The sequence below is a fragment of the Dermochelys coriacea genome, chromosome 3 (genome assembly GCF_009764565.3).
Source record: "Dermochelys coriacea isolate rDerCor1 chromosome 3, rDerCor1.pri.v4, whole genome shotgun sequence".
In the NCBI taxonomy this organism is placed as follows: Eukaryota; Metazoa; Chordata; order Testudines; family Dermochelyidae; genus Dermochelys; species Dermochelys coriacea.
Window position 1 is genome coordinate 19602756 of NC_050070.1, and position 26321 is coordinate 19629076.

Consider the following 26321-nt stretch of genomic DNA (forward strand, 5'->3'; position numbering starts at 1 on the left):
ACAGCAAGTCTCCACATCTCCGCCACCTCCTTCTGTCCTCACTTCAGGGTCTTAGACCCAACCCCTCCTGCTCCTGCTCAGCTAGGCTCCACCCTCAGTCAGTACTTGCCTGTCAAGAATAACTCCCCTCAGGTGTGGCCTATCAGGTTACTTAGCCTCTTTTGAGCCACATTACCCTTTTCTAAGCTAGTGTGGGGTGAACCCCATCACACTATCCCTTGTTCTTTCTCTTTATTTTTTGTTTCGTCATCTGTTTTCTCTCTCTCAACCATAAAACTTCGTCTCTGGCCTTTTTCTTCATAGCCCATTCTCTCCCCATCAGCTATTTATTTGTTCCTATTTCTGCTTATTTCTCTCTCCTTATCTCTGCTTATTTTCCTTTGCTTTTCCTTCAGCTCATGTTTCCTGCCAGTTGGAAATATATCAGCTCCCGTTTCCTTCCCTGGAAATATATCACAGGAAGAAGTTATCTGAAGGCTATTTATCTAAAAACACAAGTTCATTTATGGTAACATAAGCCAACATATGTATCTGCAATATCAAATTCTAGATTAATTAAATTTAATCTAATGGTGCCAAACCTTATTACAAGGAGGGCCACATAAAGCTATGTACAATCTTATGTGGGCCAAACAGATTCTACATACTTTAATACGATGTAAAGTCACCTGTATTAATTTATATTTTAAGTTCAGCTTGTTACATATGTATTAGATAGGTTGTTTATATGTATTGTCTATTTACATACTTGTGAAAACTAAAATGATGTAAATATGACAACAAAATGCTAATGCATCAGCCATTCGTATATTGTGTTAAAGCAGGCTATGGGGCTTATGAAATGCTCTGGTGGGCCATAGGTTGGATACCCCTGATTTAATCTAAATTATTGCATTTGTAGATCACCATGTATGCAAGGTACTTTACAAACACAGGAAAGGCTAGGGGTATGCACTGAGAAGATTACAACTGACCTCTCTCAATAATATAGAATATACTAGAAAAGAGTTCAAAGGAGTAGAGTTAAGATTGGTAAAATGAGTATTGGCAGGCTTCCAAAGTCATGAAGGTGGATTTTCTCCCCTCCTGACTTGTCTCTCTTTCCCTCTGTCTTGGCAAGTCTCCCTCTGATATATCCTCATCATTGTATTGTTGGCGACTAAAACTGAGCTACTTATCTTCCTTCCCAAGCCTTATCATCTTTTCTCATACTCTGCCACTGCTGTCAACAATGCAGTCCTTACTGCAGCTTGTTGTGAAAGAGGATTTTCATCCCATGAGAACTATTGACATTGGAAACTAAGTTTCTCTTTCTAATCAGAATGGAGTTTCAACATAGTGAAAAATTTCACAGGACAAATAATCCCCAAAAGTTTTGAATTGGAAATTCTGAAATGGAAAAAAAAAAAGGTGTTTTTGAAAGAAAAAAAAATTAATAATTTGACACATCAGTGGGATGTTTTTTACTCTTCCATGCCATTACAAAGTGAAAAATGGTATTTAGTTTTGAGAATTCAAATCAAACAAAAGGCATCCTTTACATTCTTCCAGCTGAGAAATCAAAAACCTTTGTTGAACTCAACATTTTCCAGTGGGAAAAAATTGACATGCTACTATTTTTGCCTTTGTGACATCTCCAATATTCATCCTTGTCTTTTTGATTTAATGCTAAATCTCTTGTTCAGGCCCTTGTATTCTTCCATTTTGACTACAGCAACTTCCTGCACTGCAGGCTTGACCCCATCCTTGCCTCACTCCACTCCATTCAGAATGCTGGTGCCAAAATCATCTCCCCAGTTCATTGCTTCATTCATGTGTCTGCCCCTTCCTGTCACTCCACTGGTTCCCCCTTCTCCACTGCACCAAACTCAAACTTCTGATCTTGCAGTGCTACTCCTTCAATGAGACAATATCCATGATGATGGCAGTTCCTAACAACAATGAGAGGGTGAGGACCTGGAGGCCACAAAGTCTGACTCTCTTTGAAGCTAAAAAGCAATGCTGCCTCTTGTAGTCTGTCATGAGGAATATAGATATCCAACCTTATTGGTTCATGTGTATTTTGGGTCTCCAATGCTGTTGTCTACGAGCACCATTATTGAACAGTATTTACTTGGGAAACCAACAGGGAAATTTATAAACACTGAATTTAAGTACTCCTGTTTGAATTTGGACACTCCGGCCCTTGTTTGACCAAAAAGTGCCACAGGATCTTGAATTAACTTGTGGGCAAACCCTTATTTTTACCATTTGTTTCAAAATATTTACTCTTATTTTCATGCTAGAATGGGCAGTACAGACTCAGGTGGATGTAAATCACCTACTGAGTAAATAGATTGACGATGAAGGAAACAATGTTTGTCCTTGGTGGTCTCCCATTTAAAAATTAATCAGGTACATATTTTTTGATTATCCTCAGAGACCTGAGAAGATCACAACTCAGGAGATATGACTAGATAATAGTAATTTTTATTCATGAATTAATTTAATGTTTATGAATAGTGTCAGATCAACAGCCTTTGAAACTGGAGTCAAGCATCAGAGGGGTAGCCGTGTTAGTCTTGAGCTGTAAAAGCGGCAAAGAGTCCTGTGGCACCTTATAGACTAACAGACGTATTGGAGCATAAGCTTTCGTGGGTGAATACCCACGTAGTCAGATGCATGTAGTGCATCCCACAGGACTCTGTGCCGCTTTTGAAAGTCCTTTACTGGTAGATAGCTCCTTTTTGGAGTCCTTTACTGGTGGATAGCAGCAGGTCAAGGCTCTCTATGTTGTCCTGATAATGTGCATCAAATTATTCTGGAATGACCATGTGTCAGGTCGCTATGGCCATTCAAGTATCCATATCTGTTCAGTTATAAGAATGTAAGAATTGCCATATTGCATCAAATCCATCGTCCATCTAGTCCAGCGTCATCTCTCTGTCCAGCACCAGACGCATCAGAGGAAGGTGCAAAAAACACTGAAGTAAGGAGATGTGAGATATTCTTCCCCAGGGGAAAATCACTTAAATTCTAATAGTTAGAGTTTGGCTTAATCTCTTAGTATGAAGTTTTATATCCTTTCCAAAACACTTCTGGTTAATTTTTACCGTTATAACTAGATTTTCTTGTTATCCATAGATATGTCCAAGTCCTTTTTGAATCTTATTAATTTCTTGTTTCTGCTGCTGAAACTAGCAGTTAATGCCAATTATGGTACTGATTTTAGTGTTTGATGTGTGCAGTTGTCGACTAAGGACTAGACTGATACCCCTAGTTTACTTCACATACCACACCAGATAAGCATCACTTGGTATTGATTTTTGCTCGCTGAGTACCTATTGTCATCTGTATTTGAACCAATGACCTTGATTTATTATGTCATAGCATAATTAATGCTTTGGTTAATTAATGGTTAATTAATAATACCATTCAAAACCCTCCTTTTAAACTGAGCCTCTAACTTGGGCATCTTTTCCAACAGCCTGACTCTGATGGTTTCATTCTGGTGTTGAAGAATATTCAGTGCTATTATCTGGGGTTCAGTAGAGTTGACCGCTTCCTTAATATTCTCTGCTTGTGTACCAGCTCAGCAAGGACTTATAGCCCTTAATAGACTTTTAAAGGGTTCCTGGAGACTTAGTTAAAAGCTTCTGTGCCCAGTAGATAAAAATACCATATTAATTTTGGTGTTCAACTTTAATTAAAAAGAAAACAATAAAATATATACATGGGCACTATATGGAATGATAGACCTTTGTGGTATAATGCCTTGTGATTTAAGCCTCTTCAAATTATCAGAAATAATATCGCAGGACATATTGTGTGCAGCAATGTATTGGGCATTATGTACTCAATAAAGATTTTACTTTTGAGTATGCAGTAGTTATCTTGGAATGCATGAGTGTTTTTCAGGTAAACTCCTCCATCAAGATTCAGAGTAGCAACCGTGTTAGATCTGTATCCTCAAAAAGAAAAGGAGTACTTGTGGCACCTTAGAGACTAACAAATTTATTTGAGCATAAGCTTTTGTGAGCTACAGCTCACTTCATCAGATGCATTCAATGGAAAATACAGTGGGGAGATTTATATACATAGAGAACATGAAACAATGGGTGTTACCATACACACTGTAACAAGAGAGATCACTTAAGGTGAGCTATTACCAGCATCCAATGAAGTGAACTGTAGCTCACGAAAGCTTATGCTCAAATAAATTTGTTAGTCTCTAAGGTGCCACAAGTACTCCTTTTCTTTTTGCGAATACAGACTAACAGGGCTGCTACTCTGAAACCTGTCATTACCAGCAGGAGAGCGGAGAGGGGAGGAGGAACCTTTTGTAGTGATAATCAAGGTGGGCCATTTCCAGCAGTTGACAAGAATGTCTGAGGAACAGTTGGGGGTGGGGGGGAAACAGTGGGGGGCGGGTGAAATACTTCACAACAAGCACATTTGTTGTTAAGGCTGTGTCTTCAAATGAATTGTGGTATAAACCAACTCAGCATCTGGCAGACATTTCAAGGTGAAAGTCAAACAGATGGCTAATTTAATATAATCTAAGTGACTTTGGATCAGATAAAGCAATTGAATTAACAGCACTTTAACAGAATATACATCAGTTACCACACGTTCTCACTACTCCATTGTAATGGGCATCTTTTACATCTTGAAAATAATTAGTAATTGAAGTAATATGAATGTTGTGCTTCTAAGATATATCATTAAATAGCCTAGAAAAACATGTATGTATAAATACAAAAGTTAGTATTATAGCCTTTGACTCAAATATATACATTTTTCTAGTACCTGGCTTGACAACATTATCTAGGAATGCAAACTTGACACCATGTGATTCCTTAAATCCACATGCACAGGACATAATATAGGTCTGAATAAAAGTAGGTTGTTTTATATATAACTTTCCATATGTCCAGAAAAAAAACTTGTGGGTAATATTATATTATTTTTATTTATTTTATTTGCCAGTATTCTAACTATGTGAAGATTATCTGCCCTTAAGAGTTTTCAGATCAAAAATTTTCTTATTCAATATGTATATTGTAGCACTCTACATTTTCAAAGGGCCTTATGTTTCTGCATGTGAAATTGCAACCTTTGTGTGGCCTAGCGTTTGGCTTTAACACACTTCTCCTAATGCTTCAACACAATTCCTGTAGAAAAGCACATAGACCTAGAATTCAATCACTGAGGATTTTAAGCAAGGATTGCACAGGGAAAACTTTCCCACAGTCAAGTCCTAAAAGAACAAGAGAAATGAAAAGAATTCTCAAGTATCAACTTTATTAAATTTTATAACAACAAAGAATAAAAAATAATAGGTGTATTTCCATTACATAACAGGGCTATTTCATAATCCACATGCTCCATCTTCACATTTATACATAAATATGAATAATAGAAAAATTAAATCTAACCAAGTCAGTTTCCAGAGATATACAATAAGAAATCACTCCAAGTTCCAAAAGTTTAGGCTGAATTCATCTGATTCTTTGTTCATCAACTCTGTACAGTCTACTGAGTCAGAAACACTGCAATATCTTCCCTCCTCTTGCTTGCAGAAATATTCAACTAGAACCCAGGCAGACTCTTTCTTCTGCTCCTCTGCTGAACTGCTAGAATCACTCAATTAGCTAGTCAGTTAATAAATCAATCTGTATTAAGTATATAATTTAATAAATCTGTTACAAGAAAAATACAAAAATGAAAATAGCAAAATATTAATGACTCTTTCCCTATCATCACATTTAAATAAAAAAAGAGTTGGTGTACCATGCTAGTTAAGATAATTTGAAAAACAATTTGGCTACAATTAAATAACATTCACAGTACACATTAAATTAAAAGCAGTTAGTTTTCACTCCTAATTTCCCCTTACTATAACTAGCATTGCCAGGGCTTCCCTGTTAGAAAGTCAACAATAGTACTAACCTGCAAAATGCTTCAGAGGTAGGAGAAAACAGCCTACTTTCTAGTCTTGCAACTGAGTTTCTCCCAAGTCCTTGTGAAATAAGAGCTGCTGCCTGCTACTTGAGAGGTCTGTGGTGACATCCTGAAATTCATGGGCAAAAGGTGGAGTTTTCATTGATTTTGTTGGGGTCTGATCATTGGTTTGGAATTCAAATAGGCTTGAGCCTCACGGGGATTCTTATTTGATCATGGACACATCACAGGTTCTCTCCTATTTCTGTTTATCTAGAAATAACTTCTTATAAACCCATACACCAGTTTTACGCACCTGACCTATTACTCCTTACTTCTATTACACCATGGGAGTAAACCCCCAAAACTCCCAATATGGAGTCAGATGGAATCTTGCATATTGCAGCCAAAAATGAGAGGACACAAGTAACTGGTTTTGCAGGAGGCACCAGATTTGTTAGGATAGGCCCTGTTCTTCAAAAGCCCTGACTCACTCCTCTCCTCTTTTATTCTTGTTACCATTTGGAAATTTATAGAGTTTTATTTTAAAACATCTTTCCTGTAAGTTTAAAATTCTAACCTGAACATACTGCATTTTTCAAAACAACTTTATACTGGCTGTTGGTGGCAAACTTGATGTACCTGTGAAGTTTTAATTTGTGTTGAGGGCAAAATGTGGAGCCCACTTGTCTCTACAAAAGTGAGAGTGTCAAGGAATTTGCTCTTAAACAATTCCATAGACATTCCACAATGGTACATGTGTAGATACACACTTCTGTTCTCGATAGTTAAGACAGAGAAATGGTTCTGAGCAATATTATTCTGGGCCAGAGATCTCTATTAACCCAAATCTTATATTATGCATTTCCACTATACCAGAAATGTGTGCAATGTTATCAACTAGAGTTCCAGAGCTTGGTTTGTGAAGAATTGTCTGAAATGTAGCCTTTCAATTATTGCTCCCTATGTGGAAATTTTTAAAAATTGCTTCTTCTGTTATTAAAATCATTTGGGACAAAAAGAGAGTGACATAGATGGTGAATTTCTTAAAAAAACCAGTGTTTAAATTAATTATTTTAACTAATACACTAATTAAGAGATGTATATGTAAATTATCATAAAATTAATTTTATACTCAAAAAGTAAGTGCTCTAGGTTTGGGAAGGATACACTATGTTTTTTAATGTATATCAAAGAAATTGAATTACCTGCTTTTGGTGCAAAATGAAACACAACCTTAATTATGATGGTGCAATCAGTGCCTCCATAATAATAGACAATATAGCAACCATCCTCATGTCCTGGTAACCCGTAAGGACAAACTGTGAACTAAGAAAGTCATGGCTAAGATGCTAAAAAAATCTAAGAACATGATCACAAGGAAATTGAGGTCTGTGAAATATCCTTGATGACATGGACCTAGGTACACAGGCATCAGCCTGATGTTTCTTAAGAGAAATAAAATGACAGTCATTGGGATAATTTACTCACCTCTTTTTTGAAGAATCTCTGAGACCAAGACAGACAGATTATGGTAAATGCAAGGATGATAATGCAGGCATGGCTATAATGTGAAATCAGGATCTGTAGTATGAGATGTACTATCTGACCCCAAAATAGACTGTCAATACTATGAGTTCTAGACCAGGCTCTACTGCAATTAATATCACAAGTCTCAGGAAAATATTTGCTTCGTTCAGGTATTGCAGTTGAAGTTATATGTTAAAAAAAAAAGAAAACACAACAGAAAAGGAAACAAATAGCTTGTTACAATAATTGGGGAAATGTTACATTTGTCAACATAAAAAAATTAAGCAAATGCACTCTCAGACAAGCAAAGATGCCAGAGAGTCAAAAAGAAATGCTCAGTGAAAAATCAGAGGCAAGACAGCAAGGAGAGACTCATGGAGAGCTTTATAGATTTAAACAAATACCTTGAATTGCAGCCCCAAAATGAACTGGAAACCAGTACATTGGTGGACACGTTGATGAGTAAAAAGAAAAGGAGTACTTGTGGCACCTTAGAGACTAACAAATTTATTAGAGCATAAGCTTTCGTGAGCTACAGCTCACTTCATCGGATGCATTTGGTGGAAAAAACAGAGGAGAGATTTATATACACACACACAGAGAACATGAAACAATGGGTTTATCATACACACTGTAAGGAGAGTGATCACTTAAGATAAGCCATCACCAACAGCAGGGGGGGGAAAGGAGGAAAACCTTTCATGGTGACAAGCAGGTAGGCTAATTCCAGCAGTTAACAAGAATATCAGAGGAACAGTGGGGGGCTGGGGGGGTGGGAGGGAGAAATACCATGGGGAAATAGTTTTACTTTGTGTAATGACTCATCCATTCCCAGTCTCTATTCAAGCCTAAGTTAATTGTATCCAGTTTGCAAATTAATTCCAATTCAGCAGTCTCTCGTTGGAGTCTGTTTTTGAAGCTTTTTTGTTGAAGTATAGCCACTCTTAGGTCTGTGATCGAGTGACCAGAGAGATTGAAGTGTTCTCCAACTGGTTTTTGAATGTTATAATTCTTGACGTCTGATTTGTGTCCATTCATTCTTTTAGCCATCACCTTCAGCCCCCAACTAAAACCCCTCCAACGCATCATCAAGGATCTACAACCTATCCTGAAGGACGAGCCATCGCTCTCTCAGATCTTGGGAGACAGACCAGTCCTTGCTTACAGACAGCCCCCCAATCTGAAGCAAATACTCACCAGCAACCACACACCACACAACAGAACCACTAACCCAGGAACCTATCCTTGCAACAAAGCCCGTTGCCAACTCTGTCCACATATCTATTCAGGGGATACCATCATAGGGCCTAATCACATCAGCCACACTATCAGAGGCTCGTTCACCTGCGCATCTACCAATGTGATATATGCCATCATGTGCCAGCAATGCCCCTCTGCCATGTACATTGGCCAAACTGGACAGTCTCTACGTAAAAGAATGAATGGACACAAATCAGACGTCAAGAATTATAACATTCAAAAACCAGTTGGAGAACACTACAATCTCTCTGGTCACTCGATCACAGACCTAAGAGTGGCTATACTTCAACAAAAAAGCTTCAAAAACAGACTCCAACGAGAGACTGCTGAATTGGAATTAATTTGCAAACTGGATACAATTAACTTAGGCTTGAATAGAGACTGGGAATGGATGAGTCATTACACAAAGTAAAACTATTTCCCCATGGTATTTCTCCCTCCCACCCCACCCCCCACTGTTCCTCTGATATTCTTGTTAACTGCTGGAATTAGCCTACCTGCTTGTCACCATGAAAGGTTTTCCTCCTTTCCCCCCCCTGCTGTTGGTGATGGCTTATCTTAAGTGATCACTCTCCTTACAGTGTGTATGATAAACCCATTGTTTCATGTTCTCTGTGTGTGTGTATATAAATCTCTCCTCTGTTTTTTCCACCAAATGCATCCGATGAAGTGAGCTGTAGCTCACGAAAGCTTATGCTCTAATAAATTTGTTAGTCTCTAAGGTGCCACAAGTACTCCTTTTCTTTTTGCGAATACAGACTAACACGGCTGCTACTCTGAAACCGTTGATGAGTAAGCGTCCTAACTGGAATTTCTAAGTGGTCTTCAAGCATACCCTTAAATAGAATTACTGCAGCTATCTAAAATGGAGGAGAAGAATTGTAGGTAGCTACGGCAGGGGCCACCTTTGAAAGGAAAGGTTCCTGTGTAAAAGGAAATGTTCCTGTGTAAAAGGACACTAAGCCCAACAGAAAGCTGCTATGCACAAATTGAAGGGGAAGCCATGGGAATTATCTTCCAATTGTGCTAGTTTTATCTGTATTTCTATGGATGAATGGTCACACTTCTGGAAGTTCATTGCCCTCAGATATGTATTTGTAGACCTCGTATCATTGTTCCTCCTCTAGCTGCCATATCAATATGGACATCATTCTCAGAAAAGAACAGCAGATATAGTTTTGAATTATTGTGACAGGTTTGGACTGAAAGAATATTTCTTCAGGCAAAGAGCTAACAGTCTCCTGGGTGGAAGCACAGAAATATTCATGCACAAGGAGATTTTATTCTATCACGCTGCATGCCAAAAGTTTACGAGTGTTTTTTTACACCTGTCCTAGTTCAGGAGGTTCTTTGAACTGATATATGTTAAACAACAGGACATAAAACAAACAAACTGTAGCACCCGTGCAGGGAAGCAGAATTCTAATCAGTACTGAACAGGGACGTAACTAGGGCATGGTGAGTGGGGCAGCCGCTTAGGATGCAAAGCCGGTGGGGGCACAAAAATGGGGCAGCATGCAGGATCGGGCCCACCGGCATCAGCCCCCCACCCCGTAGGATCAGAACCAAGAGCATCGACTGGAGCCCAGGGTGCTCAGCACCCACCTTCCCCATAGGATCATGGGCCCAGTGACATGGCCGAAGCAGGCTCTCTCCATGGTGCTAGGACTGTGGTGGCAGCCGCAGGTGAGCAGGGCACTGAGGGTGCTGTTTGGCTCATATGGAGCATGCTCAGAAACATCTTCAGAAGCTGCTGCACTTGCTGGGGATTAAAATCTGCTGCTGTTCACGGAGGGTAAAGGGGCAAAAACTGACTGCATGGTGGGGAGGGTCAAACAGCTGGACGCAGGGGCAGGAGAGGGGCCGGGGGATAAAACTGGAGAGAGGGAAAGGGGAGGAGCCAGGGTTAAGCCCATGCCAGATGGTGGCGGAGGGCAGGGAGTGGGAGAGGGGGTAACAGTTACCGTGATGGGCTGAGTGTTTGCAAAAATAGAGTGGTGGGGAGAGTAGAGTGGCTTTTTTATTTCCCCTCCCTCAGGACTGTATGGCTCCTCACCCGCTTCCCAGGGCTCTGTTCTTAAAGGCCCAGAGCATCTCAATGCTTAGAAATGGCAGCTCCTCCCTATCTGATATAACGTACTGAGGGGCTACAGGACACTTGGTTCAGTGAAATATTTTACATACACCCCCCCAAAACTGTGTGTCACATATTTTATGTATTTAAAAGAATCCCTTATCAGTTTATATGTCAGCATAAAGTCTCCCAGCAATTCACAAATTTGTCTTATCTACTACAGTGATTCCCTGAGTAGCACTCCCTTTCTTGTAATACATTTCAAACATGGTTTTGCTCCTTCTAATTGTTTACTTTTAAAATGTTATTTTTATTACTCTTCACACTTCATTTACCTTTGTCAGCATTGTGCATATGGATGTCGTTCTGCTATTTAATTTATGTTCTAATAGCAAATAATCATTGAAAATATTTATAAGCAAACAGTTGCTACTAGTTTTAGCAAGGACATTTCTGTTTCTAGTTTAGCACTTCCCATGTTTTTGCTAGGTTTCAGAGTAGCAGCCGTGTTAGTCTGTATTCACAAAAAGAAAAAGGAGTACTTGTGGCACCTTAGAGACTAACAAATTTATTTGAGCATAAGCTTTCATGAGCTACAGCTCACTTCATCGGATGCATTTGGATCCAAATGCATCCGATGAAGTGAGCTGTAGCTCACGAAAGCTTACGCTCAAATAAATTTGTTAGTCTCTAAGGTGCCACAAGTACTCCTTTTCTTTTTGCGTGTTTTGCTGTGATTTTTAATTATTTTTTTTCTTTTTCTTTTTATTCTGTTGGATCATGTGAGTTCCAGTCTGACTGATTTCCTAGCCTAGTGTCAAAACTTCTTCATTTTCATTTGATTCACAAATGGGGATTGCCTTTCTCAACTATTATTTTGCCTATCAATCCAGCCCCTTAGAGCTTTTTCGCATATCTCTGCTTCTGTGTAGAACTTGGTAGTTACTAACGGCAGTATATTATCTCATATTAAATCCTTCTCAAAGGCAATATTCTCAAAGACAAAAATCTACTGTAATTTTTACTGAACATAAGAATGGCCATACTGGGTCAAACCAATGGTCCATCAAGCCCAGTGTCTGGTCTTCCAACAGTGGGCAGTGCCAGGTGCTTCAGAGGGAATAAACAGAACAGGCAGTCATTGAGTGGTCCTGTTATTCACTCCCAGCTTCTGGCAATCTGAAGCTAGGGATATGGACACCCAGAGCATGGGGTTTCATCCCTGCCCATCTTGGCTAATAGCGATTGATGGACCTATCCTCCAGGAACTTACCTCATTCTTTTTTTAACCCAATTATAGTTTTGGCCTTTACAACATAATGAACACACCTTTACAACCCCAAGATTGCTTGACAACCACAAGAATTCAAAAAAATCATGGGTTATTCACCCCTGTTCTTTCAACCCAAAGCTCTTGGTAACATTTACTCTGTTCAAGGGGGTGTCAGGAAATAAATCAGGGGAGACACGGCCGTCCGACCGATAGATGGCTGGCGCAAACAGGACAACACAAGAGTGCTTTACTTAAAGCTAAACTTTACTTAGTCTCAAGCACCTATACACATGTCCGCAACAGGTTAGTAAAACACCCCCAACCCTTGATAATTACCAAAGCTGAGTGTGGCTCTTGAGTGGCACAGCGGCAGCCCGTCTGCTGATGGGAAACACAAGATGCATCCAGAGAGAGTCCAGTCCTGAAGAGTCCCACTACCTCAAACTTTTCCCCCTTATTTATACATTAGTAATAGAATGACATGTCCCTTAAAGCAAACTTGTTAAGTAAGCAGTTTCAATGGTCAAGTGAGGGGTTCCTTCTGATTATCGATTAACCAGGTGGTTTTTTCAGAGTTTGCAGCCTTGAGGCCCCAATAGACATTCCTGGGGCACATCTTGCTCTTCTAAGATGCATGTATCAGCAACTTCAACACAATTCTTATCAGGAAGGATGCAGGGTCAAGCTGCCCTCTCTCTGGCACCCAACCCCCCACCCCCACCCCCACCTTGGTTAAGATAAGCCTGCTGACTTGGCTAATTTACAGCCTGCTGACTTGGCTGATTTTAGCAATAAGCCATAGTGGTTTCAGGCACTTTACTGGTTTGCGAAAGTCTCCCCGTACACCCCCAAATCATGAAATTTAAAAAAATAAATAAATGATGTTGGATTCTTTTTATGTGCCTTTTTTTCCTGAGCCTTTAGGGTGTAGGAGGTCCAGATCCACAAAACGTAGGAGCCTAAACCCTTGAGTGAAACTTGACCTACCCTCATACTTTTGCTGTTACCTCTCCCAAATAATTCATATACCTAAGGCCAAATGTATACCACAAAATTATGCAAAAAGAAAAGGAGTACTTATGGCACCTTAGAGACTAACAAATTTATTAGAGCATAAGCTTTCGTGAGCTACAGCTCACTTCATCGGATGCATTTGATGAAAATGCATCCGATGAAGTGAGCTGTAGCTCACGAAAGCTTATGCTCTAATAAATTTGTTAGTCTCTAAGGTGCCACAAGTACTCCTTTTCTTTTTGCGAATACAGACTAACACGGCTCCTACTCTGAAACTTGTCATTACACAAAATTATGTTAACTCAAGTTATGTCAGCATACAGTCACCACAGTTAGTATGTCACTTGTGTGTAGGGTTGCCAACTTCCTAATTGCAAAAAACTTCCCCCTGCCCTGCCCCCTCACCGAGGCCCGATCCTGCATGTAAGTAGATCAGGAGATGTCTAGGAAGACGTGATTAGGTTTATCTCTTTTATTTTTTATGGCTTGTGGACTCCTCTGTGCTAACCCCAAATGCTTTTGTTTTGCTTGTAACTTTTAAGCTGGACCTCAAGAATGTTATTCTTGATGCTTAATTCTTGTAAGGTTTTTTTTTTAAAGCAATAGCCTGAGTTTCCAGATGTATTTTCTGTCTTTTTGTTCTTAATAAAATTTACATTTTTTAAGAACAGGATTGGATTTTTGTGTCCGAAGAGGTTTGTGCACAAGTTGTTTAATTAGCTGCTAGCAACAGCTGATATCCTTTATTTTTCTTTCTCAGCTCTTCCCTGGGGGGCGGAGGGCAGGGGAGGGCTTGAGGGTACCCCACAGGAAGGAATTCCCAAGTGCCCCTTCCTGGATTCGCAAAGGGTTTTGCACTTGGGTGGTGGCAGCATCTACCCATCCAAGGTAAGAAAAAAGCTGGGAGTTTAATACAAGCCTGGAGTGGCCAATATTAATTTTTAGAATGCTTGTGGGCCCCAACCTTCTGCATTTGAAGTGCCAGAGTGGGGAATCAGCCTTGACAACTCCCAATAAGACAGATGAACTTTTTCCTGATGGCCAGTCATGCCATCCAGATTCTGCATGGTGTAATTGGCAGGATGTTGAGGTCAGGCAGCTCTGATCTTGGGGCTGTGTCCTGGAGTTGGTTCCAAAGAGCTTTCTTTTGGACCCCAGTTTATATAGTGAAACTTGAGTTTTCCTTAGCTGTACCTTAACCAATCATTTTACTAAAATATTACTAAACAATTTTCTAACCAATCCTAACATATTGTAAAACAATTCTTTAACTAATCATACCCCACCACCATAGGTGATTTACACCTACCAAAATTAGTTATGAAACAGACAGAAGCAATCATAGAACCAGAGAGAGAACATAGAGAAAAACAATAGAGAAGTGGGCATCATAATGCAAATCAATAAAGAAGTAGAGATTTCACAGCCACAACTTCTTAACAAGTGATTTCTTGCCAGACAGAATGCCATCAAACAAAGTTTTCTTTCACCATCTTAAGATCTGTTTCTTTATCTGGTGATGATTGGTACTATTAGGACAGGATTTCCTTCTTCACAGCCTTGTTTTAATGTAATTTATTGTAATGTAGATGGATGTGAGGATGTGACTTCCTGCTTCTTAGCTCATGGCAGCTGCTCTCCTAATATGGCTGCAGACAAAGGCCTCAGAACTTACAATATGTATACAGGAAAAGGCCTTATCCTTAAAAGGGGAATTCAGGCTGGGGCAGGGGGTTGGGATGTGGGAAGGGGTACGGGCTCTGGGTGCAGCCTCAGAGTGCAGGCTCAGAGGTGGGGCCAGAAATGAGGGGTTCAGAGTACAGGAGAGGCTCCAAGCTGGGGCTGGGGTTTGGGATTCGGGGGGGGGGGAGTGAGGGCTCCAGCTGCAGGTGCGGGCTCTAGGGTGGGGCCAGGGATAAGGAGTTTGGAGTGTGGGAGGGGGCTCAGGGCTGTGGCAGAGGGTTGAGGTGTGGGGTGGGAACTCTGGGAGGGAGTTTGGGTGTATGGGGGGGTTCCAAACTGGGAGAGGGGGTTAGGACGTGGGAAGGGGTTCAATGTATGGGCTCCAGGTAGCGCTGACCTCAGGTGGCTCCAGGAAGCAGTGGCATGTCACTCCAGCTCCTAGGCAGAGGGGCAGACAGGGGGCTCTGTGCACTGCCCCCACCCTCAGGCACCGCCCTCATAGCTCTCATTATCTGCAGTTCCTGGCCAATGGGAGCTGTGGAGTGGGCATTTGGGGCGATACCTGTGGGCAGGGACAGCGCATGGTCGCCACCCTCAGCCACATCTCTGCCTAGGAGCTGTAGGGACATGCCGGACACTTCCTGGGAGCCGAGCACAGAGCCTGCCTTCCCCACTGGTGCTGCAGCCAACCAGACTTTTAGTGGCCTGGTGAGGAGTTGCCAGGCTCCCTTTTTGACTGGCCATTCTGATGGAATACCAGCCTGGCAACCCTACTTGTGTGCATACTTACTTGGCTCCTTGTGTCAATGGTGAGTGTATTCTCCAGGAGCGCGTGTATTGATTTGGGGTGCAGTGCACCATAGGAATGTATCAACCATTCATCACAATTTGCTGGCTCTCAGCTTTGTCATCCTCTGGTCTAGGGGTAACCAATTGTGATGGATGGTTGATGCCCTGTCACAGTTTGCTACCCTGTCCAGAGGCCAGAAAAGGTGAGTTGTAGCAAATTGTGACAAGGAAGCAAAAAAACATCCTTAGATGTCAATAACTAGCAGCAAAATCTGTCAGTAGAGGTTTTTGACATTACACACTGGCAGGAGGTGACGGTTTTCAAACTGTGGCATGCATTCCTGTAGGGAGGTGCACCCCACAGTTTGAAAATCTCTGTGCTAAATGGAAGGCAGAAAGCTTGGGGAGGGGGCACATGACTCTTCATGGACCCCCATGTGTTGCCCACAAATATGCTTGCTCACCCTGGGTGCTAAAGTGCTTAGTCACGGCTCTGGTATTGAATAACTTTGAACTCAAGGCAGAGGGAATATCTGCCTCTGTTCATTGCATAACCTTAGTTTGATAAAGGTTGTTTATGCTGAAACATCAATGAATCTTCAGTGGGAAATATAGGGGAAGGGAGGGAAATGGAGTTTAGTAGACATATGGTCTTCATTCTGGTATGCTCGGCTGTGGGGAGATAATGAGGTTGTGAGCTTAATACAAACCTAACCAGGGCTCTACAAATACAAGTAATTTAATCTTTGACTTTATCTATTGAAAAAACAAGCTGTTGACTTGTTTAGCTACTGTGTTATTCAGATCAAAGATTAAAAATCTAATACCCATGTGCAGTTGCATCTTGTGAGAAAATTCTTTACTTTATTGATGCTCTGCAGTCATTCCCATTTTTCTTTTCTATTAGTAGGGAGCAGATATAGGACGACTTCTGCTCTTGTTCAATTCTCTACCTTTTGGATCATAAAGCTATGTCTATATAAGTTAGCAACATCTTGAATAATGTAGGTTTGTCCATGTTTGTTTCCCAACTGATATATGAGAGGTGTTAAAAGCCCTGACTACAAGGGCACAGCCAATTGTTGGTATAGGAAGTTTTCCTTCCTGTTTTCCTCTGGCAGTGCTAGTCTAGAATAGGTTTCAGAGTAGTAGCCATGTTAGTCTGTATTCGCAAAAAGAAAAGGAGTACTTGTGACTACTGTTTTCTTCCTCCTTTGATTTTCACTCCTTGCATCCTAACTAACCCAACAAATTTACCCACCATGTTCTTAGCTGTCACGCTGCTGACATTCTAAATATATTTTATCTATAGCATCACTCTTCCACTTCTTCCTCCCCATCTAGATGTAAGTAGGGTCTGAATGAACTCTCCTCTGACAGCTAGCTGGGAGAGGGAGAGACTTCAGGAGCAAACTGTATTTACAGGAACACACCTAATCTGCCTAGATGTGGCAGCCTAGATGCTGTGCCTAGATCTGCCTACCTAATCTGCAGATAGAGTGGTGTTGCTCAAAGTGATCAATTTTGGCTGGTGTTGGGTTACAAATCACATTAGTACTGAATACAGGAGTAGTGAAATGTTGCTTTCAATGTTGTTGTCTTTATTGCACGAATAAAGAGGAGCAGAACTGTGCTTAACCAGTCCCAAATGAGGGGGTCACCCTCAGCTGAAAGGACCTCATTAAGCCAGGGGCTCAAATGCCAGATCCTTGTTAAAGTAAGCAGGGTGGGGACGGGTGTCCAAGCCAGGAGGTATGGCCTCTCCCTAAGGGTCCCTGGTCTAGTTTAACCTGTTCCTTCCCACTGCTCAAAGATAGAGCTAAATAGTCTCCATTAGGAGCAGATATTCCAAACCCATAGGGAAAAAAAACAAAGAAATTGGGCTTGGTATTGGTTCGTGAGATGTTTGTGGGCTAGTTTTTGGCTTGGAGCTTCTTTTTTAAAATTATTGTCTCCAGGCAAACAGGGGAAAGCGGGGGGTGCAAGCAGAGGGAAAGCGGGGGAGAGAGTCAGGGTGCACAGCAGGCCCACCACAGTCCCAGACTGCATGCCGGGGGATCTATTTACTTAGAGTGTTGGGATTCTTAGGGACTGGCTTATTTTGGCATTGTTTTGAAATGGGATTAGCTTGATTTTTGGCTTATTGTGAAAATCAGGGTGCTTATTTACCACGTGAAAGTTGGCAACTGTGATTAGGAGCCTTTGTTATTTTAAGTGCTTAAATGAGAGCTGAAATCCCTTGTGGTGAGACAGCGTTTTGGCCCAGCCCGCTAAAAGCTGAAAAATCACTAAGAGACTGACCTGCAGAGGACACAGCAGAGAGGCAGGTGATAGCAAAAGGTAACTGACAGTCAGCTGGCGGGAGCAGTGAGCAGTCAGCTGGTGGGAGAAGCAAACAAGTGGCCAGCAGAGGGGAACCTTGGCTGGTGGGGCAGCCAGTGGTGAGGAACCATGGCTGGCAGGATGGCCAGCCATAGCAAGTGCTCAGATAGTGGAGCAAGCCTTCTTCCCCGGGTGGGAGGTGAACTCATACAGATGCACCTCTGAACCCTGGGTCCTCACTGATCAAGGACAACCATTGTGAGTGGTGTATGGTGAGGAAGCAGAATGGGGCACAGAAAAGTAACTTTTAGTTGTGGAACTCAAGAACGTGAAGCAGAAGGCTCTGCCCCACGCACTCTGGGGTGAGTGTCCTGCTCACTGTTTTATGATTATGAATCCTGCTTGTGGAATTTTCCCTAATTAATGGTGGGTGATTTCTATCTTTTCACTAAAAGTCTCTTTTCTACACTCAGACGCTGTGCTTTTGAGAGGGGAAGTATTGCCTCTCAGAGGCACCCAGTGGTGATGTGTAATTTTCCCATGTTACTGGGTGGGGGCTTGAGCCAGTTCTGTGTTATACTGTTGAAAAGGAACCCCTAGATATTGAACCCGGTCCTGGATGCTGCCAGCTCCACCTGGCAGAAGAGTTACATAATTAATCTAAGGCATTTGAAAAGCACCCAGAACAGTTGTATAAAGGCACCTTTCCTCGCCACCCACCATTTCTCAGGGAAGGGGTCCACCCTATTCTCTAGTAAGTCAGGAGAGTGTGAGGGAGAAGAGTCAGATGTCAGGGATGTCGATGCATACCTGGCTCTGGCACCAACTCACTGATGGCTGGCATGGAGGCCACTGAGTGAGGTGTAGGAATGGGTAGAGCACCCTGTTCTCTTTTACTTTCATCCTTGGGGGAGGGGGAAGGGGTGAGAAAGTTCCTTTCCTGCTGGACTTGACTCTGTTGGATTTCACCAGTGCCCAGGGAGGAAGAGTGTAAAGATAGCTGCATGGCCACTTCACTGTCTCAGCCTGCTGCTCCCCTTCCTCTTACCACCCTCCCCAGGGATGAGTTTAGCATGCTTCTATAAGTATGCAGCAAGAGTGGTTCCAACCCATTCAGGGTTAGTGCTAGGTGATGTGACCTTTGGGGAGTGCTACATCAGAAACTAGGCCCATTGTCCTGCCCTCCCAACCTCTCCTATCTCTGAGTCTGCCCCAGGCTACCTTGCTTGCTTGGCCGTTGTCCCCATAGGATTAAGTCGAATAAATAGAACCTTCCAGAATGTCGACCCTCTGGCAACTGACTGATTCTCTCTTGCCTAAAGCTACCACTGATGACTAGTTTTTTTAGGTATAGAATTGAACCCCAAAGGAGAATGTTTTATGGGGACTGTTCAGGGTCTCCTGTTTCAATCCTCTCCCTTCCACATCACAGCAATCCTACTTTTGGTCAAAGAGGGATGCATGCAAGTTCCCATGCATTCCTCTTAATACTGTGATGGTCTACTGAGAGCCACCACAAAGTGTTCTCAGCCTTTGAAGGGAAGGATGTACTGCCTCCGCTGTGCTTCCAGCCTATGCCAGCATGGGGTGCAAAAGATTAGACGCTGTACCTCAACCTGCTTCCCAGTGAGGCAGTGCAAGGTGCTGAAGGAGTCACTTTTCAGCGATCTTTTCTTCTTCATTAAGAGAGAGCTTGAAATAGAGAGATGTTCAATCAGCTCCCACTTAGCTTGTGAGCTCTGCCAAGCTTTGTCTAAACACACAAAAGGGAGGAGGGGGCTTTCTTGCTGAGCGGATTTTCTCAAGGTCTAACCACTTCAGTTTAAAAGCAATAAAATTTCAATTATATGTTAGAAATTATAGGATTTTTTTCCCCAGGAGCTCCTTCTGTGAATAATTCCTCTAATGATTTAGCAATAGCTGTTATTTCAGGACTGTCTTCCGGTTCCAAGGCTTATGGATCCCTGCTCACTGTGAGAGTGAAGTAATAAAAATACAACCATTTTCTAACAAGTAAGGAGTGGGAAATCAAGGTGGTTATTTTTATCTGCTATATGGAAGTGTGATTATCTAAGTCAACTTATTGCTACCTGAAGGGAGTCAGATCAAAATTAAGACTTTTTACTAAAATACACAAAGCTCAGTGCAAGCATTGTAGGCAAACTGTCATTTGTTGGAGAAAATACGTGCTAGCAAACAGATGCACCTCTGGAAATAGAAAAAGAAAATTTCCTCCCTAGGACCAATCTACTTTATCAAACCTGACAACTTCCACATGAGCTTCCATCCTGGGCTAAAAAAGAGTTTCTCATTTGATTTAAGCAATTGCCACATAACATGCAAGTTGGAAACACGTTGATTCTTATTACCTTATTTTGCTCAGTACACACACACACACACACACACACACACACACACACACACACACACACACTCTTGGGACAGGGGTGAGGAAGAGTTAGAAAAAAATGCTTTTTCACCACTTGGTCACTCCTTTCTAAATTTACTGATGGAATGATGTTAAAGTCAAGGTTTCTGTGTTTCTTTTTATTAGTGGAAATATAATAAAACATTTGAAAATACCTCAAAGGGGGGGAATATTCAACTCCCAATTTTCAGAATCAACAGACTAGGTCTAGACTCCAACAGGCTGCATTAATAGTCATTTGGGTTACTATGTAATGATGTTCTCTTTAAATATCGAGTTATATTTATATGACTCCAATCAGAGATATAATCCATCATAAAACATACTCCAGCTCTTTGGTTTGATGCAGTAAGTAACTTCACATTTAATTTCCTCCTAATAAAGTGGTATATACTCTCTCAATTTACACACATAACACCTATTAATACTAATGTGCGTAAGAACAGAAGGAACACTATCCTCCCTACTGTTAGCACTCTTTTCCATCTCTGCCTGTGTTAATGACATTCATAGTGTGATAGGAAAAAAAACCCCTAAAGTTGAAAAGAAAATAGAATGTGCATTTATTGATTCATGTTCAGTTTAGAGGGTATAGACAAGACTTTTTGGATGGAAATATATAATATCTAAATGCCTCACCTAATCCATCCATTGTCCTTGACTGAAGCAGGTATGGTGAACCTAGGGATATACTGTAGGAGAAGAAATGGTTGGTTATTAAGTGCTTGCATTTCAATAGAACCTGGATACTGTATTGTGTTCAACTCTACACAAATATATTTAGTGAGAGTCCCTGCCAGAAAGAGCTTATCACCTACATAGACAAAAGGGTAGGAGGGAAACAGATGGGGGAAAATGTGTTTTCACATAGTAGGTCAGTGGCAGATCAAGGTTTGCAGACTCCCAGTCCACTATCCACTAGACAACACTGCCTTTCCAATGACAATGGATCTTTTATATTTTTATTTGAGTGCCATGTAATTCAGAGGGGAATAACCAAATATCCTTTGTTATGAGTTAGTTTCTAAACTCCTTTTTCCCCAAGTAGCAGGATTCTTTTGTGAAAACCCAATAATTATTCCTTTTGAGCAGCAGAAGATTACCATCTCAGCTATTTTCTGAAATGCAGCATGTTCACCACACGAGAGACCCAAGAAAAATGTTTCAAGGAAATGCAAACACTCACCAGTCCTGAAACACTCCAGATTTATATTCATTAGTGGATTCAACTGCTCAAGAATTTACCTATTTGAGCTGGCCTTGGGTTTTGCTCTAAAATTCTTCATAAATGTCCCTCTTTTCATTTCAGAGTTGGGCTGCTAGCTTTGGTAGCAAAGATATAGCATGCCCTCTACAGCCCTACCCAATCAGCTGTCACTAGCCCATACTGTCTCAGATTTCTTCCAAGCAATCTGGCAATGCGTTCAGCATGCCATCACTTATATGACTGAGTTACTTACATGTACAAGGACTGTAAGGATCTCTCTCACTCCCATCAGTCACTGACAGAACAGGACAGTGACATAACCGGAGGGTGTCATTGGAAGGCACCCAGTGCCCATGGTACCCTACCCACTGACCTATGGGATATTCTGATTTGGGAACTCTCTCAATCTCCCCCATTGAAGCTGTTCTACTTTGGATAAATAATTAAAGAGTTATTGGAGTAGGCAGACTGAAGTTTGGGTGCCCCACATAAGGATCCTGCTCATGAGACTACAGAGTCATTCTGATTCTCTCTAGCCCAATGACTTTAATTATTTATACACAGAAGAGCAGCTTGAATAGGAAAAGTCACATCAGAATATTGCATAGGACAATACTTAGGGCACTCAGCTGAAAGGTAGGAGACCCAGGGTGAAATCTTTTCCTCCCCATCAAGCAGGGGAGGGAGGGTGGAATTGAACTTACATCTACCACATCCCATGTGAGTACATGGACCACTGTGCTAAAAGTTACACAGCCCCCTCCTTCAACATTTCTTGCAAGAAACACCTTAGGCACCTGGCACTAGGAGAGGGTTCATGACTGAGAATCCCAAGAAGAAACAGGCACATCCCTTCAGCCCAGATATGGGTGCCTAATTCTGTAAGGGGGTGGGGCTTAATTACAACCCCTTATCAGCATCTCTTATTAGCTAGCTTAGGCAACCTCCCACTCCCTATTCTGGTATGCTGGCTTTTTGTGAATCTTATTCTTAGGTGACTATCTCTCTCCATACATTGTGTAGGGAACTTAGGTATCTAACTCAGGGTTTGCAAAGCCCACTGGTTTTCTAGCCACCCAAAAATTTAACCTAAAGTGGATATCTCAGAGATAACATGAGTAGAGAGGATAGCATAGGGTGAATTTGAGAATCACTAAGCTATAACCATTCTATACTGAAATGTTTGTTTCATGTAAAAAATATCAAAAATAAATACAATTTTTAAACTCATGCAAAACACACTACAAATAAGCACACTGTTTAGGAGAATAAGCCTTCTAGGCAAAATCACTCTCAAGAAAAATGTTTCTGAAAGAGCATACCCTACTAGCTTAGTCTCTCTCTAAGCCTCCACAGTGAGTCTTTTATAATTACCATCAGAGCCCAAACAGCCCACAGGTGGATTAAATCCTCCTATTACTCCACCCTAATTAGGCCCAACAAGATCCCTTATAAAACTGGACCCAGCTGGAGTTTTAGCTTCTCTAGTTATTTATCTAACTACAGAGAGGATATGATAGAAGGGGGAAGAGAGTGAGGTAGGGAGGAAGTTGGCTAATGGGGAGAAAGCACCTGAAGAAAGCATATAAAATACAGAGGGTAGAATAGTGTCTCTTTCTGTTTTCTTGGCCCTTTCCTTGCTTTTTCATATCTCATTGTCTTCTGCTAACTCTGTCTCCTGTGAATGCTACTTCTCAAGGCTGGTGTCCTTGATTTTCTCTTTGACAATGTGGTTGTCCTAGTTTTATTTTTAAACAGTGTCATAAGCTATTAAACTATTCTAAACAGTTACAGCATCTCAAACTCAGGCAGTCTGAAGTTTCAGAGGGACTGTTCCCATTTCTTTGTTTAGGAATTCATTTAGAAGAGAGAGACAAACTGCAATGACTTTTCTAAAGCCACACCTCAGCACTTCATCACCTACTCTTGACCTCTTGCTTTACCCTCGTAGTTACTCAGACCCCCTTGACTGTCATCTCTATAAATCAGGTGTCACTGTAAAGAAGATTTTTTGCAAGTACCAAGAGTAAGTTGCAGGGAAAGCAAGTTTAAAGCCCCAAAGGGTCTGGGCCAGTGGAGTCACAGCTGGCTGATAGAGATACGTTGACCTACTTCAGCTGAGTTTCTGGCCCTCTTTGTTGAGCAATCTTGGTCATGCATATTCTTAGGAAAAACTACAGTGTGCAAGTAAATTCTCCCAGGTTGATGATCTGGTCTCTGGGCGTGATGGTCATCTGCACATGATGGTAATTTTCTACAGTTCTTTATATTCAGTGATTAAGTAGGTTGAAAGAAGATGGGGAGCTCACACTGCACCAGCCAAAAGGAAGGGAGAACTGAGGGGAGTGTTGCTTAACCAATCCAAGGATGGAAAGGGGGTATTCTCCTGCTTTAAGCTTACTTTGACTCCTCCTTACTTTAACCCTGTCTTTTAGATTCAATATCCAAAAACAACCAAAAAAACCCCACATCCAAACCTTCCCCCGTCCCCCAAAGCCAACATATACGCTAACAATTCCACATTCTTCACTTCCATTATTCAGACAAATAGCAGATCCAGCATTAACTCTTGTAGTTTTTCCCCAACAATATGTGTTCTTTATTATTTTGTCTCTGAAGCAGAGAGGTTTGAAAAATAAAATTCAAGTAGTAGTAACTTCCTCCCTGATTCTCCCCCCCCTTCCCCATCTTTCCTTCTGCATCTATTTTCTCTGAAAGGTTTTGTCATAACTCAAACTGTACTGGAGCTATACTACCTCAGTAGCTTCTTAGCCAGGCTTTCTCCACCATAGCTTTAGCACAGCACTTTGGTACACAGGAAGTAGATGAAGAGAAACATTTGACCCCAAACTCTCCATAAACATATCCTTTAACTTGGGGCAGGGGAAGGATGGGAGGCAGTTGCTTGTATCTGAACCTGAGCTGAGATCTGAATTTTGCCTTTCTCTCTATTTTCCTCCAAAATAAGCTAACCCCAAACTCCAGATCTAAACAGATCTGAAATTTGAGAGGTAAAAAATTTGGATCAGAGTCTGAATTTTGCAGTTCAGGCCCTCTAGCTACTTTGGAGGAATATTCTGGGACATGACAAAGGAGGAGCTACTCCCCTGATTGAGAAATAGAAAAAGTAAATGTTTAGAAATCAAATTAAAAAATTATGTTCACAACATATGCCCTAGAGAAGTTGTATAAATACATAACACTCTTGTTTAAAAGTTATAATGTAACAAGACTTTATCTCTTGGAATACAGAACTTTAGCACACAAGAACCCAAAGAGTAACAGAATAAGTTGTCCCTAAGGCAGAGAGGCACAACTCAACCCACCCTGCTCTATGCTGGCTCTTTGCCAACTGATCTAAAGATCCCATTAGACTGCAAGCAGGGCCAGGATCCCCCTTATACTTAGTGTTAGCTATAATGTTAACAGTTTTTAATATACCAAAAAATATGACATTAAAATACACTTTTCTGTTTCCACTAGAAAATGGGGGGGGGGAAGAGAGAGAGAGAGAGAGAGGGTCACCAACTGCGAAGGATATTATAACCACTTCATCACAATAGTTCCAAAGAGCTTAGCGTGGGATGATATTTCACCCTGGGAAGAACCATTATCTCTGTGAACATCCTCTAGAAATCATCTCACAGTGCTGTAGACTTTCACCATTAAAACATTAGGGGATATCTTGGTTGGAGTAGGGAAAAGCTCAATCTATTAATTTTAACAAAAAGAAGGTTAAAGGATTACTTGATTAGTCTATAAATATCTACAAGGGGAACAAATATTTAATAATGGACTTTTCAATTGACCAGAGAATGGTAAAACATGATCCAATGACTAGAAGTTGAAGCTAGACAAATTTAGGCTAGAAATATGGTGTAAATTTTTAACAGTGAGTAATTAACCATTGGAACAATTTACCAAGGGCCATAGTGACACTTTTAAAATCAAGATTGAATGTTTTTTTCTAAAAAATATTCTCTAGGAATTGTTTTGGGCAGTTCTATGGCCTGTGTTATACAGGAGTTCAGACTAGATGACCACGGTGGTCCTTTCTGGTCTTGAAATCTATGAATGATCCTCTTTAGCAGCCTTTATTTTACAAGAAAGGGAACAGTCTCCCTAATCCTCCCTGGGTTAAAGATGGGGCAGAGTTCCCCTAATAAAACAGTGGTGCTAGTAGTTATTTTTAAAGTCACCTCATTGTATATCACATGTCGTGTCTCACACTATCTTAATCATGCTGTACTCATTTTGATGGAGATGTAAGTCAATTTAGTGTGTGACATGCCATAAACCATGTGTAACTCCATGAAGTCACATGAAGCTTGCAATATATTGAGAGGTTAGCTGGAAGTCTCTGTCATTTCAGTTTTCAGAAGGTTCAGTGAACCTTTCCTTTTGAGTTCAAAGCTAAAAACTCAGCAACCACCTAGATTCCACTGGTTATGGGTTGCAACTTTAGAAAACCATTTATTTTGCAAGCTTTCTATCTGAAATCATAAATCCTCCTGTGGCATCTGAAATTCAGTCCATATTCATTCAAAACCTAAGCTCATTCAAAACCCAAGTTCACTGAAAACTATGGGTACAATTTACTGAGTTTAGAAATTAACTGTAACCATGTGGGACAAAGAGCCTATGTCATTATGGATGCTCAAGGTCACTCCGTCAGGAAAAAAAAGCTGCCGCAGAAATGGAAGATGCCCAGAGAAAGCAATTAAAGGCCTCCACAATCCTCCATAAAGAGAGATGTTGAAAAGATCAGGACTTTAATTTATAATGTTCATGATTAAGTATTAACATGAGAGAGAGAGAG